Below are 20,113 nucleotides of genomic sequence, written 5' to 3' on the forward strand. Positions count from 1 at the left end.
CTAAGGTTTTACTCATTGATTAGATGTTGTGGTTCTGCTTCCATCTACTGTTTGTCTTTCCTCTTTGGCTTTGTTGATGTATAATTAACAAATAAACTTCTGTATGTTTGCATATATGAATAAACACTTAACAGGAAAAAAGTTAGCTCCATGCTCTTCACTCTAAATTACTTCTCATGGGGAAAAGGAGGATTAGCTGTCTGTGGGTTCAGCTGCTTTTACAGAGGAATTCTTGCTTTGGAACAGTTAGTCTGACTAAGAACACACTCAGTGCCAAAGCCAACATGCTTGGTGGCCTCAGGCATATTTATTAGTTTTAAGTTCTTGTGAACAGCTGGCTACGGCTCCTTCCACCAGTCCTTGAGTTTATGGGGCTGGTTATTTTTATGGCCATTTAATGGATTCCACCATCAGAGCACTTCAGACTCCATTTCCTCTCAGGTTTACAAGAAATTGAGCTGAAGTTATAATTTTACCCTGAATTTGTGCCCTGGCTGTTCTCTGTGGTCTTGTTTTCCTTATCCATCACATGACAGGGGTTAAACTCCCCAAGTCCATCTCTCTCATACACACAGATGTTGCCAGACAGTAATCCTGCAAACGTGCTTGGCTTCAGTATGCCTGAATAACATCAACAGATCCTAAAACTTAATATTTCCAGTCCAGTGTATTGGTTCCCAAGTACCTAGAGAATAAAGCTAAATGTCCATTTTGTGAAAAAAATAAATGATCTAAAGTGAAATTTTGAGTTCAATGACTTGAGGAAAGTGGAGAGATTTCCTCCCCAGTCAGTGGCGAGGTGGGATATGGGAAGACCCAATCTCACAAAATACCTGTAGAAACCGTGGGGCAGGAACCCAGGAAGACTTGACTCCTTTGCTGTCCCACTCTGTCACTGGGAAGCCATGAACTGGGTCAAGAGAGGATCCTGCATCCCTGGCTCCTTCCTTGCACACATGGCTTCTCCTGTTATATTCCCAAGCACTCTGTGAGGGGATGAGGCCCAGCCTATCCTCACGGGATCCCCTTCCAGTGGAATAGACTCAGAAACTTTGACTAACCTGAGATCGCAGGTTGATTAACACATGCTGTGGTCTGAACTGGCACCCCACAATTAGATTCACTCTTCAAATCTGTAATCCCAGATTCAGCCATATTGGGAGAGGAGGCTTTAGGAAGAGATTGTGGGTGAGGGAAATGACAGTCAGGATCTAGTCTGCAGACTGAGTTAAGTTCTCTGTCTCCCTCTCTCTTTCCCACCCCTACAAGGAGGCACCCATCTGCAGTCCGGGAACAAACCGACACCCACCAGAGACTGGCTGTGTTGGTCCCTTGGCCTTAGGTACTTCAGCCTGCAGCATGGGTCAATGAATGCTGACTATCTAGCTCCAGTCTTTAGTATTTTGTTACAGCAGCCACACTAGCTGTCTCAGGTTAGTATTATTACAACGAAACTCCATGACCAAAGCCACTTGGGGAGAAAGGGTTTGTCTGGCCTACACTTTCCTATCACTGTTCATCATGGAAGGGAGTCAGGACGGGAACTCAAACCTGGAGGCAGGGGCCAATGCTGGGCCATAAAGGAGGCTGCTTACTGGCTTGCTTCCCCTAGCTTGCTCAGCCTGTTTTCTTATAGAACTCAGAACCACAAGCCCAGGGATGGCACCACCCACCGTGGGCTGGGACCTCCTCCATCAATCACTAATGAAGAAAATGCCTTACAGCTGAATCTGAAGGGGACATTTTCTCAGTTGAGGTGTCTTCCTTTCAGATTATCGAAACACAATCTGAGAATGGAATAATGTGAGGAGAATTCTGAGTACTTGTGAGAAAACTCCAAGAAAACAAGACGTGAGTCTTGTGAGCTCAGTTCCTCCATAATACAGAACTGTTCCTGGGATGTGCTTTCGTGCCCTTCCAGGTGTAGCAGACAGGTGACTTTGCTTTAGATCACTCATTACAGCTGGCTGTTGGTACTCCTATGCCTCTGTGAAAAAACATGCTTCTGCCACCTGCAGCTCGCCCTTGTGGTTGAACGCCTTACTCATGTGACTCTTCTTAACCCTCAGAGTATAAATTATCTGATGCTCTGAATACAGTTGGCTACTGCATGAGACTTTAGTCCTCCTTGTTTTAAGACCCCACTCACCCAGGTTCACGGTGGCAACTAGAGAGGCAACACAGATGACTCCAGCTTACGTGAAGGTGACCCCAAAAATAGCTAACACTGACCACGACAACAGTCACAGGCCCATGGGTTCTACCTCAACATGGGGTTCCAAAACCTCTTTTTGTCAAATCATGGTGAGTCCTTCCTCAAGAACTTCTGGAAGTATCTCTGCTCTTCCATGTCACCCTGTCTTTTAGCAAAGCTGTGGGTATGTCACAATGAACTAAGGGGACATGTGTGTTATAACTGCTGTATCCTTATCTCCATCACTGGGTTCCAACTGTGGTGTTCTAAGGCATGGGGACAGGAGCGCTGTGCTCTTTCCCCTCAGCTCCCACCTCTAACCCTTTTCTAGACTCACTCTCCTATTGTTTGAAGTAGAGAGACAAAGGACCCAGAAGCCACTGGCCTGGGGTCGCTTTGGTGGTTGTGGTTTGTCAAGTACCCTAGTCCCTCACTTATGTTCACCTGACAGGAGAGAAAACTTCTCTGTTATTCTCAGGGACCTCACAGTTCCCAAATCAGCCAGTGGCTTTGTTTTCTTTTTTTATAGTTATTTATGTCATAATGCATTAAATAAAAACAAAGGAGACCTTGTGTGATGTCCTTGTTGATCGATTTTAGGTGCCCAGGATTATATTAACGCAGGAATTTGAATCATTTGGTATTTGCATAAAGCAATTCTCTGTCATAGGTAGATTGGTAAGAGGAATAGGATTAGAAAAATATTCCCTTTCTATTACAAATAACTAACACAAATTCTGAGGAAGAGATAGAGTTGGCATAATCCCGAGTCTTAAAGTAACAAATTAAAACTTTCAAATTTTTGCCAATTCACTGAGTTACCTTGCATTGGTAAAAGTTAGTGTTTCTGTTTCAACATTGCATATGTATAGACATTTCTGTGAATGAAATGTTCCATCTCTCTTCTCTAAGTTAATTGGAACAGCAATTGATTGTTTTGTTTTGTTCTTCACAAAGATCTTAGATTTTAATTATACAAACTGAGGTCTGATGAAATTAAATGCTGATTTCAATCTAATAAGAAATGTCTTTTTAATTCTCCTTCAGACACATTATAACTCAGCATTTAGTAATAAAGAGGACAATCAAGGAAATTGTAGACAGGAGCATGATTCAGCAAGCCGGCCTATGAAATGTATTATTCTCATCATTTAGGTTTTAGACACTAGGCAGAGGCCTGTTCTATCCACATGTCTGCACCATAGATTATTTAGACAGAAACAAACAAAATTACTAATTACATCTTTATATAAATACAATGAATAGTATTTACTAAAAAATTCTTAGAGCTGGGCATGGGACTCTCAGCACCTAGGAGGCTGAGGCAGGAAGACTGCTTTTAGTTTAAGGACAATGTAGCCTGTCGAATGGGTTCCAGACTAGCCAGGACTACACAGCAAGATGCTGTATCACCAAAAAAAAAAAAAAAAAAAAAAGTTAATCTATCCAAATAGGAAGATTGTGAAAGCTGAAGGGAATTCATTAGCAAATAACTACCGTTTTGTTCTAGCTAGTCTTGTTAGTGCTGTTGTTTTGAGACGGGTTCTCACTCTGTAGAGCTGGCTGCTCTCTCACAGAGTTGAGGGTAGCCTTGAGCTCTGGTCCTCTGCCCTGACGCTGAGATTGCCAGCTGTCCTTAGACTAGACCTGTCCCTGCATCACTGGCTGTAGCTGCAGAGAGTGCTGGGTATTCCTGGTGAAAACTCAATGGGTCAGCAGCCTGCATTTCCCACAGTGTTCTGGGTGATGTTGGACAGCAACTCCAGAAGCCACACTTGATAGCCCAATACCCTAATTCAATTCCATCTTCAGATCCTAGCTGTGTCTACAACCCTAAGGGAGACTTCCTTGGTTCCCAGGGAAAGTTGTGCTTCACTGTCTCTTTGCCCAGTTTTTCATATGTCTTCATAGACCTCTAACTGTCTAGTAGACACTGTTGGAAAGAGTTCATCAATACCTGTCCTGACCCCACTGACCTGTGGGGTCAATGACTGGTCATGCATTTGGCCCACTGTTGCATCCTGATGTCTAATATATATACACGCAGTGTGGTGCTATAATAAATATTACTGCAACAATCATGTTTTCCTTGGTATTTTAACTATGTTCCTCTTTAGAGTAACAATCCCACCCATTTGATGATAAATGAAACACTTATGGGATAACACATAACTTCTCTTATCCCAACCCTGAATGACATGATGGTTTCATTTGCATCATTCCTTATATACGTAGAAACACCATGTGCTACTTTAAAACTCATTGTCTAGCTGGCTTCTTACCCACAGTATCTTATGTATATGCATTTTATATTTGTCAACCCCAGCACTGCTCTGGGTCAGCTGAAGGACACAGATATTCAAAGCTCATGGTTTGGGATTCATGAAACCTTGGCGCTGTATTCAGTCACAGATATGGAACTCACAGACCCTTGGAATGCGGTTAGGGGTGGTCAATGGTAAAATATCAGTCTTTTAAGCATGGTGTGATTGCTTAGCTCTTGAGTGCTATTCCCCCAGGACACTGGCCTTAGTCGCTGTTCTCTTGCTGTGAGACACCATGACCAACACAACTCTTAGAAAACATTTAATTGGGGACCTGCTTACAGTTTCAGAGGCTCAGTCTGTTATCATGACAGTAGCATGAAGACAGGGAGCATGGTGGCAGGTAGACATGGTGCTGGAGAAGTAGCTAAGAGCTACATCCTGATCTGCTGGCCAAGAGAGAGAAATACTGGGCCTGGCATGGGCTTCTGAAACCTCAAAGCTAACCCCAAGTGACACACTTCCTACTCAAAACAAGGCCACACCTACTCCAACAAGGCCACACTTCCTAATTCTTCTAATCCTTTCAAAGAGTTCCACTCCCTGGTAACTAAGCATTTAAATATGGGGGCCATTCTTATTCAAACCAATACAACACCATTTGGATTTATTTCATGTATCTTCCCCCTTCTTTTATATTCCATTTGTTCAATTTATTTTCAGAAATTTGAATACATTTGACTCAGGAAAGGTCTGATGTCACCAGCACTGGAAGTTGGGACCTGAAAATTCTTAGTGTAGGAACAGCATCAAGGGTACAGAGCAGTGGTTCTCAATCTGGGGGTTGAGACCCCTTTGGAGGGTCAAAGGACCCTTTCACAGGGGTCACCTATCAGATATCCTGCATATCAGATATTTATGTTATGCTTCATATCAGTAGCAAAATTGCAGCTGTGAAGTGGCAATGAAAATAATCGTGTGATTGTGGGTCACCACAACATGAGGAACTAGTTGTATTAAGGGGTCTTAACCTTAGGAAGTTTGAGAACCACTGAGGTAGAGGCGCTGATGAAGTGCTGAATTCCTTTGTAATGTTGAGCTTCTCCTACACTTTTCAAAATCAAATCTCACGGTTCTGGGGTCTTAACCAGCACTTGAGTGCTACACTTGTCTGTTTTCCTTTGGAAGCTCTCATGTGACCTTGCAACTGACTCTTTCTAAAACTGCCATGAGGTGCTCAAATGATGTAATGGGATATAAACTTAACAAATTATCAAGGACAGGAATCAAGGCTTAACAAACCTCACATCTCAGTGTTTAACAAAGGCATCTCCTGTGGACTCTTCACTGATCACATTGGCAAAATGCTACCATAGTGGGTAAATCTAAGTAATTTAGTCTCAGTAGAGAACTACTAGGTGCCATGACTGAGTAAACAAGGACCGAGGGGTGTTTGTGAGACCCAAGAACTTGCTGGACTTATGAAAGGGATGGGATTTTTTGGCTAGTTTTGTGTGTCAACTTGACAAAAGCTAGAATCATCAGAGGGGAAGGATCCAGTTGTAGGGCATTTTCTCATTTAGTGGTCAGTGAGAGAGGGCCCAGCCCATGGTGGGTGGTGCCATCCATGGGCTGCTGGTCTGGCTTCTATAAGAAGGTGGGCTGAACAAGCTACAGGAAGCAAGCCAGTAAGTGGCTCCCCCTCCCCATGGCCTCTGCATCACCTTCCAATTCCAGCATCCTACCCTGTTTTGAGTTCCCGTCCTGACTTCCTTCAGTAATGAATAGCAATGCTGAAGTATAAGCCAAATAAACCCTTTCCTCCCCAACTTGCTTTTTGGTCATGGTGTTTTATTGCAGCAATAGAAACCCTATGATAACATTTGGTTATCATAGTTGGGCTTTTTTGTTAGTTTGTTTTAATCACAGTGACAAAATACCCAAGCAAATAAACTCAGAGTAGAAAAAACTTGTTTGGGCTCATGGTGCCAAAGGTTTCAGTCTATTGTCAATTTGGCTACATTGCAGTGGAGCATGGTATTACAGCTAAATCACGTGACAGAGGAGGCAGCTCACCCCATGGGGTCAGGAAAGCAGAGGAGCAGGATGGAGTTGGGTAATGCATACCCTTCAGAGTCAAGTCCCAAACCACCTCTTTCTGACCTGCCCCAGCTCCTAATAGATGGATTTATGCATTGGTGAGGTTAAAAGCCTTATCACCCAACCCCTTTGCATACAGCTGCCAGCTCAGGATCAGAACTTTCTGCATCGCTCTGACCATGTACCAGACAAAAAGCAACCACAGACAGGAATGTCCATTGTGGTGGCTGGTCACATTACATCTGCAGAGAGGAGACAGAAAATGGGACTGAACTATCAAACCTCAGGGCCCACTGTCTTAGTTGGGGTGTCTTCTATTGCTGTGAAGAGACACCATGACCACAGCAACTCTTATAAAGGGAAACATTTGATTTAGAGATGGCTTATAGTTCAGAGGCTTAGTCTATTATTGTCATGATGGGAAGCATGGCAGCATGCAGGCAGACATGGTGCTGGAGAGGTAGCGGAGACTTCTACATCTGGATCAGCAGACAGCAGGAAGAGAGAGAGTCTAGGCCTGGCTTGAGCATCTGAAAACCTCAAAGCCCACCCCAGTAACATGCTTCCTCCAACAAGGCCACGCCTCCTAATAGTGCCCCTCCCTATGGACCTACAGGGGCTATTTCATTCAAACCACCACACTCGCCATCAGCAATTCTCTAAGTTTCCCAACATTCAAACCATAACAGCCCCCAATAGCATATACCCGCCTCAAAATACTCCAAAGCACTGAAAAGATAATTAAATAAAAACAATACCAAGACCCAGAAGGGCAAACACTAAATCTTGTAGTTCCATGTCTAGTATCCATGATACAAGATGGTAGAGTATGGGCTCCAAAAGCTTGGCAGCCTTGACACCATAACTTCTCTCTGTGTCTCTGTCTCTGTCTCTGTCTCTGTCTCTGTCTCTCCCTCTCTCTCTCTCTCTCTCTCTCTCTCTCTCTCTCTCTCTCTCTCTCTCTCAGAGTATCTTGTTCTGCTCACCGTCTGCAACTTGGCAGATGATCCTTGCCTTCTTCAGGTCTCTTCAACTTCACTTCCACAGATCTCTGCATCCTCCTCCCAGGGGCTTCCAACAGGGTTGCTGACCAGGTCACACACTGTTAACCCTCCCATGCTTTCCTCTGATATGCTGGTAGAAGCCTCTATGACCCTGTGAACCTTGTATTCTCCATGCCCAAAGTACCAGCACTATGTGGCTGGGTACTCTGCTGTCTGTATGATGGCTAGAGATCCCCATATTCTTGTCTAGGTAGGTCAATACTCTCTTCTCAAAGCAAAACCTTCCAAATGAGTGTGGACTTGAAACTGTGAAGCTTAGCATGGATAATGTCTTGCAAATATCCAATATGCCCTCACAGCATCTTTCCTATGGTGTAATGCATTAATATTTTGTCATTTAAAGTAATTCTTAGCTGAGCAGTGGTGGTGCAAATCTTTTACCTCAGCACTCTGGAGGCAGAGGCAGGCAGATCTCTATGAATTAGAGGCTAGCCTGATCCCAGGACAGCCAAAGTTACACAGAGAAACCTTGTCTTGAAAAACCAAAAAGAATTTATTCTTAAAGAATTTCATTCATGTATACAATAATACATGATCACATCTGCCCTAAATCTTTCCCCTCTGACCCCTTCTTGGTCCTCCCAAAATGTTTTCCCTTCAAATGTCATGACCTTAGAGATTGTGGCATGAAATTGGAAGTGCAGTTAGTACTGCCTATATGCATGTGGGTGTGGGTGTAGGAGTAACTACAGGAACATGTCCAACCTACCAGTGGCAAGGCCCAATGAAGCCATCAACTGCCAATAGCTTTTCAGCTAGAGGTAGTACCTTGTGAGCATCCCTCCATCCATCTATAGAGGTATGTTGGTTGACTAGTTTGACTTTGTGTGGGTTTTTGTAAAACGGCGGGAGAGAGCCAAGGTTCCCCATTGTGGGTGATGGAGACACATTATGCAGACATGGCAGGTGGTGGCCAAGGGGATGGTGGAAAGTCACTCACACCATGCAGACACAGCACCCGTGTAGAAAGTTTTATTGGGGGAAAGGGAGAAGGGAATTGATGGAAAGCAGGCAAGGACTGAGAGAAGAAGAAGAAGAGAAAGAGAAAAGGGGAGAAAGGGAGAGAGGCCTTGCAATACCTCATGGCAAGAGAGAAGAAGAGGGGGGTTCTTAAAGGGGACTTTACATAGGATGGCATTGTCAGGACACTGGGCAGGCCAGGTGGGTCTGAATGCTAACATGGGTAACCATGTTGGGAGTCATGAATGCAGTGACTATGACATGTCCAGAAGACAGCATTTCATAGTGCCTCTCTATCTCCATCCTCCAGTGACCACATTCTTTCCTCTTCCTATTCTTCATAATCCCTGATTAATCTCTTTTCATGAAGCTAATATCTCTACCAATCATGTCTTCTTGGTCCCGGTTTTAAACTGGATCCTATTATTAAAAAAAAAAAAAAAAAAAAAAACCTGCAAGTTTTAAAAATCCTTCTGCTTTGCATTTGGTTCCTGATTCTCAATGCAAATATGGATTAAAGCAGCTGGCAATAACCATGCCAGTATCTGAATGCTGGACCACCACCACCTTCAAATTCCCTCCATCTCATTAATTGGTCCATCAGCTTTTAAAGTCAGCTGTCTTTGTTAGGGTTTCAATTGCTGTGAAGAGACATCATGACCACAGCAACTCTTATAAAGGAAAACATTTAACTGGGGCTGGCTCACAGTCCAGAGATTCAGTCCATTATCATCATGGTAGGTTTTGGTGGCATACAGGCAGACATGGTGCTGGAGAAGTAACTGAAAGTCCTACATCTTGTAGGCAACAGAAAATGGACTGAGACACTGGGCAATGTCTTGAGCACATATGAGACCTCAAAGCCAGCCTCCACAGTGACACTTTTCCTCCAATGAGACCACACCTCCTCCAACAAGGCCACTCCCTTTGGGGTCATTTTCTTTCAAATCCACCACATCAGCCTTACACAAAGTCTCAGATCATGGGCAAAATATAGCTAAGTTCTTTCCCAGAATGTAACATGAATAGACTCCAGTTTCTAATAGCCCTGTATGGCTGGGAAACTAGGAAAGGGTAAGAGTAATACATAACCCTCAAAGTTATACTCCCAGTAACTTCCCACAACAGTCTCCACCTCCTAATAGCTATTGATCTGAGAACTCATCAATGGATTGATCTACTGAGATGGTCATCATTCTCATAATCCAATCACCACTTTACTGGCACCAGCCCTAGGGCTCATGCTTCAGTGCATTAGCCTTTGGGAGCATTTTCTCTACAAAACAGCAGTTACATTAGAAATGTATTAACCTATTCTGATATGAAATTTTTTGTAAAATTCTATTTTTTCTTATGTAGTCTTCATGTTTGCACAAAAAGGTCGATGAGACATCTATTTATGGAAACGTTCCTAGTGAATTGCTATAACTTGTTTTTCGTCCTCTTAGACAATCGTCTAAAATTATATTAATCTTTATCTTCTAGTACTAAGTGTGCTGTGGCTCCATGTATGTCATGAATCAAGAGTAACTTTGTGCTAATCAACATGACTCAGTCCAAGAAATTCTCTGAGTTATTCAATTTTTTTCCATAAGCAGGTTAAAATAGTTTCTTCCATAGTAATCATATTTTCACATTTTATTGGATTTTAGGATGACATAAGATAATATGAGAGAAATCTTTTCCTCCAGGTGGCCTCCTCTGAGGAGAGGGAAGAGTAGAATGGGCAGGGAGCACATGAAGTAGGGTCTTAGCCACGAACAGAACAGGTGTGCCTTAGTTAACCCAGGAATAAGCCAGATGTTTGGACATTCAAGTCCAGCGCAGGCAAGTTCTGGTCTGAGGGCATTGCTGGTGTTCCATTTGTCTTTACAACATGCCTCCTGAACATGTCGTGATCCAGAGAACCACAGTGGAGGAGGACAAGGAACACAGGTGACTGGTGTCACTTCAGACCTCCTTTTCCTTTACTTTCCTGACAAAATGCAGTCAGCCTTAAAGTCTTTCCCCCTCTGGAATCCAACCAGGTCTTCCCCTTTCCTCTGGGCTCCTTTTCCCCAGTTCCCTCTGGGCTTTCCCCACCCACTCTCTGTGATGGTTGGTCTTCACTGTCAGCTTCTTAGAATCACCATGGAAACATGTTTCTAGGTATACTAAGAGGATGCTTCCAGAATGCTTTAATAGAGCAGAGGAAACTCATCATGAATGTGCGTAGCACCCATCCATGGACTGGCAACTGAGACTGCATAAGAGAGTGCTTTGAGCATCAGTATTCATTTCTCTCTGCTCCCTCTTTATGGATGCACTGTGACCAGCTGCCCTGTGCTCCTGCAGCCACGCCTTCCTCACCATGACCGTATCTCCAACAGCCAAGTGAACCTCTCAAATTGCTTTATGTCAGATGTTTGGCCACAGAAACAAGAACAGCCACTTCACACGCACCTCAGCATGCTTTTTGTTTGTTTATTTGGACAATTCTTTTTGAGCCAAGATCTCATGTAGCCCAAGCTGGCCTGGAACTCACTATATAGACAAGGCTTACAGACTTGCACCAGCATGCTCCACCCTGGGTGTGGTTTTTATTATTCAGTGTGAATCAGCTTCCTGTTCTCATTGGATTCACATCACACATCACATAAAGTTTAAACTTCCTGGCAAGTCTCTTGGCCTCGGAAGCCTGTTTTTCCCAGAAGGCTTAGTTGCTTCCAGGCTTGTCAATGCACCTGGGATCCTTGGGTGTTTCATACTGGCCTCCTGACATTCCCTCTGGCAAACCATGATTATGACTTCTGTGATTTTTAGCAAGACCCATTGCCCCAAAACTAGCATCACTCCAGGTGCTAATATTCATGTTTCACATTGAGAATGCCTTGCTCGTCACCCAGCAGGGACACGACACAAGGTGGGCCAGTGTTCGAGCCTACCTCACATCTTGGAATTTTCTGTCTTAACCTGCTTCATGATTCATTAGCGCCAGTTTGCTCATGTGACTTATCTCACCCCATTATTGCGGAGTCCCAAGCATTATCCTCACCCACTGCCTCAGTTTCCACTCCCAGGGGGGCCATCCTGAAGACAGTGTCCTGGCTAGTTTTATGCCAACTCAACACAAGCTAGAGTCAATTGAGAGAATGCCTCCATAAGACCTTGTAGGGCATTTTCTTAATTAGTGATTGATGGAGGAGGGCCCAGTCTATTGTGGGTGGGGCCATCCCTGGGCAGGTGGTCCTGGATTCTATAAGAAAGCAGGCTGAGCAAGCCAGTAAGTAGCACCCCTCCATGGCTTCTGCATCAGGTCCTGTCTTCAGATTCCTGCCCTGCTTGAGCTCTTGTCTTCCTTCAGTGATGGACAGTGATGCGGGTGGCACAGGTAAGCTTTCGTCACCGAGTTTCTTTGGTCACGGTGTTTTATCACAGCAATAGCAACCCTATCTAAAACAGTGGGTAAATATTCACTGGATGAAGAAAGAAAACAAGGCTTGTTTCTAGGTGTAAGTGTTTAGATGAAACAGCTCAGTGCTTTTCTCTCCTTTTCTTGTGTGTTGGTGTTTAGTCATTGTTCATAGTGCTGAGTTTCATATAGACAATTGCTTTCCAGTAGATCATATGTTTATCCATGTTATGATCACTACCCCATTCAGTGTTCCCACCCTATTTTTCTCCTCCTACACTACCCGCTTAGTTACCCTGTTGCTTTCCTATTACAGAGTTTTCCTGTGTGTGTGTGTGTGTGTGTGTGTGTGTGTGTGTGTGTGTGTGGTTTTAAGGAACTATAAAGAACTCTAACGGCCACAAATGAAAGAAAACACACACTGTCTCTCTCCCTGTCCTTGTCTGCTCAACATGATGACCCAAGTGGAAACACCTTTCTGTCAAATGTATGGACATGGCTGGACCATCAGAATGGGCTCTCAGGAATTTGGCAAGCTGGCTGAAAGTCACCAGTGACAGTCTTTAGAGCAGTACATGTCAAAGTGTGGTCTGAGCTGTGCCTAGAGATCAAGTGGGAGCTGGCGATTCAATGTAGGTCTTCTGTTTGGGGAGCAAATGATATATAATTCTAAGGATTTCCAACTTTATATTTGACAGTTTGCTTTTTGGCTAAGAAACAAAACTGGATTCGTAACACTTCTGTTTGTATTTGTGATTAGCACTGCCCTGCGTGTAGAAATACCTAGTTACCTTCCAGGGAGCATGGCAGTTCTGCAACACTTCGGAACGTCAAAGCCCATAGCTCTTGTACACAGAGCTGGCGTCACCACAGGTGTTTAGGAAGGATGCCTCAGCAGGATTCACTTATTTTTACTGAACTATTGAGGTAGAGGTTTCTGTGACTATTACTCCTTTCCTTTAAAGAGAAGGATTGCTTCTTCCATAGCAGTATGTGTTGAGGGCTGGTAACTTGTGGGAGAGTTGGCCCGGCAGCAGAGTCTTGATCCTAACTGAGAACTTTGACCTTCAAGTCAGCACACATGTACTCTTGACTTCGTGTGCAATCACCTTCTCTCCTGCTCAAGCTGAAGCGTGGTTGTTCAAGCTGTCTTCATTTTTTGCTCACAAAAGAAGAATTTACCATTTCCAGCAGTTTATTTCCTATCTTAAAATAAAGCAGCCAGGATGTCTCCTACCCTGCTTTTGAGGTAAACTACTTAAAAAAACAAAAACAAAAAAAAAACATGCATTTGTGAGGGGAGAGTTGATGCACACCTGAAATCCTAAGATTGCAGAGTCTGAGGCAAAGCAACCAGGAGTTCTGTGCCAGATCAGGCAATAGAGAAACTGTGTCTCAGAAAAGCCCACAAGCAAACACACACCCAGTCTACCTCCTGGAACTCTGGTGTTGCTGGCGTAGCACGTGGTTGCCCTGATGCTGAAGTAGCAGTGTGGGTAAGCTAAGGACACCAGAGAGCACCTGTAGATGCTAAAGGTGTGCCTCTGTTCAGCTGAGGGTGACATGGGACCCTGGCCTTTGCAGAGAGACGGGGAGAAAGGTAGTAAAATGAGCCCTGGAAGCACGGGTCTTGGAGGCAGGCATCCCTCCACACTGCTGTGTCTGCAGTGCTGCTGGGAGGTTTGGACCCGGTCACTTCATCACTGCAGCAGCCTTCCGGTGGAGTGTGCGCACGCATGTGCCTTTGAATAGAAACTATTAAATTTACTTGAATCCCACGGAGGAGCACTCTTCTGGAATGCTATTTAAAGCAAGGTGACAGCAGTAACAGTCATAGCAGTGACTGGGGACTTCTCAGAGTTGTCAGCTCCAGGCTGCACACACCAAGGAACAGAGCACAGCACTTCAGACCTTCTGTGTAGAAACAGCCACCGCAGGTCAGCACAGCCAGACTCTTCTCAGGGGGCTGCACGAAAACCCAGTGCTGGGGGAGGGGGGGCAAGTAAATGGCTGCTTTTATGTAGGGTGTCGCTACTGGTCCCAACACGCTGTGAATGGACAGTAAGAGTGCCTGGTTACTCTTTACTGATTTACCTGATACGTAAACAGATGTAAATTCATCATTACAGGTACTTACATGAATGTCTCTCTTCCTACTTTCTCTGATCTAAGTGATTTCTCCTGTGAAAGTCTCGAGGACTAACATCAAGACACACGACCTTTCTCCAGAGAAGAGAGATTAGGTTCTCTTTAGGCCAATCTATTCAGATAAATAAAACCTGACCATCTAGAGAAAGACTGGGAGGGAAGGACTAAGGAGGGGGAGGAAGAGAGCGAGATTTAGGACACCAGCCATCTAAGGAGAGTTAACTGCACTACATCTCCATGACAATGACAAAACAGAGCTGACTCTAAAGCCTTGCAAGGGACATCAGAGCATGAAGTCAGGTCCCTAAACGGGAGGAGGAAAAATCTACACTTGAATTCCATTACGAGTTGGCACTTAAACATTTTAGTAGCTTTGGGAAGAACTGAAATTTGTGTAACTAAATTAAAACTAACTTTAAAAGTCTGTAAAACCAAACTAGTAGTCTCCAGCTTTGAAGAATTTTATCCTGAACTTCACAAGGAAAGAAAGTAAGTAAAGCCATTTTAATTATCTTCATAGAAACTTAGATTGTTAATTGTTTGAACTGAGCTTGGAGGGGTGGGGTGGAGCTGAATGTTTGATATAAATATATCCCCATAAAGAATGGAGATATGGACATCATGTACATGGAAAAAAATCAATTTCAGGCTGTATAAATCATCCTTAGGAGCCCCCAGAGGACAGAGTGTAAAGCCATCTCTCAGAGCTGTTTCACATGGGTCGCCTGAAAAGGGAGGGTCTTGCTGTGGTCACTGGCAGCTCCCATCTCCATCTGAAGTTGTTTCTTTTGCCGTGGGCATCTCTGCTGCTATCGCCCTTCCTGCTTTCACTACTAGAGTTTAAGGGTGACTCTGTGGCCCACAGACATCCTCTCTCATCATGTACATCAGGCTATGAAATATCAGGGAAATACCAAAATGCTTTTAATGTAATATGGGAAAAATAAAAATATTAAGGAAGAAAGGAAGGAAGGAAGGAAGGAAGGAAGAAAGAAAGAAAGAAAGAAAGAAAGAAAGAAAGAAAGAAAGAAAGAAAGAGAGAGAGAGAGAGAAAGAAAGAAAGAAGAAAGAAAGAAAACCCAAACTTACTGCTCCTGTGAGAATTTGCTAAGAAGCTGAGCTATTTTGGAGCTTGAAGCAGGAAGTAGAAGTTTTTATTTATTATCAGAAAACCAAAGTTGTTCCACCAGAAGGGAGTTTCAAATAAACACAACACTTCAGAAAAGAAGATTCTTAAAGTGTGCTGTGTTAAATGAACGGAACCAATAAGTCACCGTGAGCAGCTCGGTAGATTGGAAAAGACTGGGACGCAAAGAGCCCCCAGGGAGGGCGTGCGTTTCATTGGATAATTAAGAGAAAATTGCTTTGCTTTGTTGCAAAACAAATACTCATTATATACAAATCAAAGGCTTTCAGAAACTTCCAGAAAGCAATAAGAAAATATGACTGAACTATCTACAACAAAATATTCCAGGAACTGTTTTTAGGCTTTTAAAATACCATTGATGCTGTTGAGGAATAGCACTTTTTTTTATTTGACAAGGAAAACACTTTTGATCCTACTAAGACGTTGCCCCTGCTTGTGCTTAGCTTGTCTTTCTACACAAAAAGGCCAAGCTTGAACACACCATCTGAAACAGCTCTATCAATCCATAATCATGTGCCTCACAGTCTGTACAAGTCAGTGGCTTACTTTACTTACCAGGACTGCCGTCTACAGAGTGCCATGTAGAATATCACTGTTTCAGATTTTAGCATCCCAGACTTGAAAGACTGAAGGACTTGCTGCTCCTACTTCCCCTCCTGGGGCCTCGCTGGCTCCACCCACATCTGCAGCCCTGTGTGTGGTAAAGGTGGTGATCATCAGGCCAAGTCCCAGGCAGGGTCCTGGAGGACACAGAAGAAGAAACAGACTGCCCTCCTTCAGCATCTCCATGAAGGGCCCATGGCACCATAAAGAGGCTCCTTTTCCTTCCCAAGATTATTGTATTGATTTCATTATTTACATTGTGTGGGAAAGGCCATGTGTGTACTGGTGCCCTCATAGGCTGTAGAGAGTAAGGAATCCTCTGGACCTGGTGATGTGAGCAATGAGAACCAACCTTTGGTCCTCTGCAAGAGCCACAAGGGCTTTTAATCACTGCAACACCTCTCCAGCCTCCAGGAGCTACTTCTGCTTTTGTTGTGAATCGTTCTAAAACTTCTGCCTGTGTCCTTGGAAGATGTGGACTCTTATAATGACCTGTGTCTAATGAGAGGAATCTTTCTGAACACTAACACCGTCCCAAATTTAAAATGCGCAGTTTTGAAGTATCACCAGACCTCCCTGTCTCTGGTTTCTAGCTCTGCATTTTCCTGTGAATTTCCATGCATTTTTTCTTCATTTTAGGAGCTCGATATTGAGTGAAAGAGGTAGAACACGTATCTGAGATGTGTGTGTGCATGTATGCTTGCCAGTATATGTCTCTCTGTGTGTATATTTGGTTAGTATCCATGTGTCTATGGGCATGCCTGTGTCTACATACATGAGCACTCCTGGGTGTGGCTGTGTGTGCATATGTGTGCACACAAGCAGGTGCATGTCTGTACCTTGTGTGGGAATGAGTATCTAAAGCATACATGTTCATGGGCATATACCTATGTGTTTCTATATGTACCTATATATACACATGCACACATATACATATATACTTATATGTGTATAAGTGTGCAGACTTATGTGTAAATCTGTGTGTGTATGTATATGCATATACACATGTTTTTCTGGGTATATGTGTATTTCTGCAAACAATGGTGTATACACAGGTGGATACATGCTTATATGTGAAGACATATGTGTGCCCTATGTATGCATGTGCATTAGTGTGCTCTGATGTGTGTGTGTGTGTGTGTGTGCTTATGTCAGTATAAGTGGCAGATGAGTAGCTTTCACTGAAATATCTTTTTGTAGAGTTCAGAGAACAGGCCTGTTGGGGCAGGAAGATGTAACTCCTCCTCTAGAAGAATAACATCAACAAACCCATGAATCAGTTCAGGGTGGTCTTGCCATTCCCTGAGACTGCCCAAATGTGAGGTAAAATTCCACTTTTTTTTTTTTACTCTAGAATCAACTAAATTTAAAACAGAAAGGGGAAAGTGCAGCCTTCCCTTCAACTTACAAATTAGTTTTCTTACAGTAGCTCTTATCAGCTGTGAAATGGGAAAAATTAAGCTAAAAGTGATTCCAAATTTTCTGCACTCAGATGGCTAAATACCAAATGACTTTTACGAGTGTTGAACTCAGAGGCTCGTATCATCTTATTATGTGCTCTGTGTACATCCTGTTGCAGATGGCGATGCAGGAGAAATTCCCAGGGGAGACTGTAATGGCTGGTGAGCGACACCGAGTTGTCAGTTATTAAAACGTAGAGCTTTTGGTATGCCCGCTTCATCTACAGGGTTGAGGGAGTGTGCACAGGGGAATCACGGTGAACTGTCAAGGTGTTCAGATTCTCCTATTGTCTGTCCCATCGGGCATGTGAGTCGTCCATTTCAAGAGATTTTCTGCCACGCAGTACTTTCAATGTTGGATACAAATGCCAGGCTCCTTTACTTCGGGCCCTTATCCATTGTGCCTGAGCTAACCTAGGACTCCAAGGGTGAGCGTTGTCAAAGAAGAAACCCCTCTGGAGGTGCGAAGAACAGAGCCTCTCCTTGTGTGGTGGGGACTTCACTGTCAGCTAGATCGGATAACACACCACTAGGACCCTAGTGAGACACAAGGTCTGTGAGGGTGTTTCCAGTCAGAATTAACTGAGAGAAGATAAATGCTTTGCCTGAAAGCCCTGCCAGATGTAGACCTGGGTGGGGAGGGCTGACAAGAAGTTGGCCTACTAAATGGTCCCACAAATATCTCTTGTCTTTGTCAAATGGAATTAGGATATGTTTTGCATTTTCTGGACTGGCCTCTGTGTGAGATATATGTTCTAGTTTACTTTGTCCACTTGAAACAGCCTTGGGTCACCTGAAAAGGAAGTCTCAGTTGAGGTATTACCCAGGTCCTATTGGCCTTTGGAGCATGTCTGTGAGGGACTGTCTTCATTATTACTTGATGTAAGAAAGCCCAACCCACTGTGGGCAGAACCATTCCCCATGCAAGGGATCCTTGGCTGTACAAGAAGCTAGCTGAGCATGGGCCTACGAGTGAGTTAGCAAACAGCATTCCTCTGAGGTTTCTGTTTGAGTTCCTGCCCTGACTTTCCTTAGTGATGGAAGTGTATTATTTCTTGCAACTGTAATCCAGATAAGCTCTGTCCTCTTCTAAGTTGTTTTTGGTCACAGTGTTTTATCACAGCAAAAGAAATCAGACTACAGCGTTAGACATTATCCCTTCTTCTAGAAGCTGCTGTCACAGTTTGCTACAACTCCAGCTGCCCAGAGAAACACAAGCTGCCCTGAGAGGCAGGGCCTTGTGAAGGCCTGAATCTGAAGGCTAGAAGAAGGGTACCTGGAGTGAGATCCCTGGCAGGGGATGGAAGAGCCCGAGCTGGACCTAGAACTGTTGTAGTAGAACAGAGACAACATGTCAGGGCAGCTACATGCAAGGGGTATTTATCGTATCAGTAAATCCTTAGGCTAAAGAGAGCCAGTTTCCCAGGGTAGGGAGGGGAGTTACAAATGGCACAAGAGTAAATGAATAAAATACTGTGGTATTGTTTGGAACTAGAGTTACTGATGTGAATTCATAGTTTTCCATGTGGACAGAATAGGTATCCTCATGGATAGATGTACAGACGTGTGTGAATGAACACATAAATGTCATAATCAGCAACAAACTTCCAGCTCCAGCCCCCAGTATGAGACCCCGAGTGCTGGGATCATGGTTCCAATACGAGACTTTCCAATAAGACACACCAGCCTCCAGGAGAAATGGCTGGCTTGAGGCTGGAGAAGTAAATAGCAGAGAGAAGCCTGGCATGGTGTTGCATGCTTGCAGTCCCAGCACCTGGGCATTGGAGGCAGAAGGGTCAAACATTCATGCCCAGTATTATGTATATATATATATATATATATATATATATATATATATATATACACACATTTTTTTTTTTTGGTTTTTTTCGAGACAGGGTTTCTTTGTGTAGCTTTGCGCCTTTCCTGGAACTCACTTGGTAGACCAGGCTGGCCTCGAACTCACAGAGATCCGCCTGCCTCTGCCTCCCGAGTGCTAGGATTAAAGGCGTGTTCCACCTCTGCCCAGCGCGCGCACACACACACACACACACACACACACACACACACACACACACATAAATACAGACTTTGAGGCCAACCTGGGCTACATGAGGCCTGGACTCAATAAAACAAAAGAAAGTACAAATGAAGCACACTTTGGTAGAAAGAAAGTGCTCAACAAGTGGTGGGGTGGGGACAGTGAAGGGCACACCTGCCTAGGTGTAAGACACAGTGACTTTGAAATGGAGATTGACAAGGAAGAATGTTACTAACCTGCTAATTGAAACATGAGCTGTGTATCTGTGTTAAAATAGCTTATTAATTTTTTAAGAAGATAAGAAATGGGATATTTAAGCCACTTACAGTTATGCACAAAGTACTCAACTGAAAAGGTTTCTTTTTAGTTTAGCATGAAAACTGGCAAACCCCCGTCATTTGAGTGATGATGCCAGTCAGAGGCGAATCCACCTCAGCTTCTCCAGACAGATGGAGAGGAACACATCGTTACTACTGCCAAAGATGTGTAAATTAAATCTAATTGCAGGCGAATTGCAAGGAAGCCTAGTTTCTATGCGTTCACTGTTCTCCAACTTCTTGACGTCAGGGAAGGACTAGAGGAATGTTCTAGACTAGAGGAGACTGAGGAGAGAGGTCAGTGAAGGCATCTGTGTCTCTGAGCTAGCTCTCCAGCTGAATTAGTTTTGTCTTGCTGTGGTAAAAGACCACGACCAAGGCAACTTGAAGAATGAAGGGTTTATTTGGACTTATGGTTCCAGAG

Source organism: Peromyscus leucopus, chromosome 19, assembly GCF_004664715.2.
Source record: "Peromyscus leucopus breed LL Stock chromosome 19, UCI_PerLeu_2.1, whole genome shotgun sequence".
NCBI lineage: Eukaryota > Metazoa > Chordata > Mammalia > Rodentia > Cricetidae > Peromyscus > Peromyscus leucopus.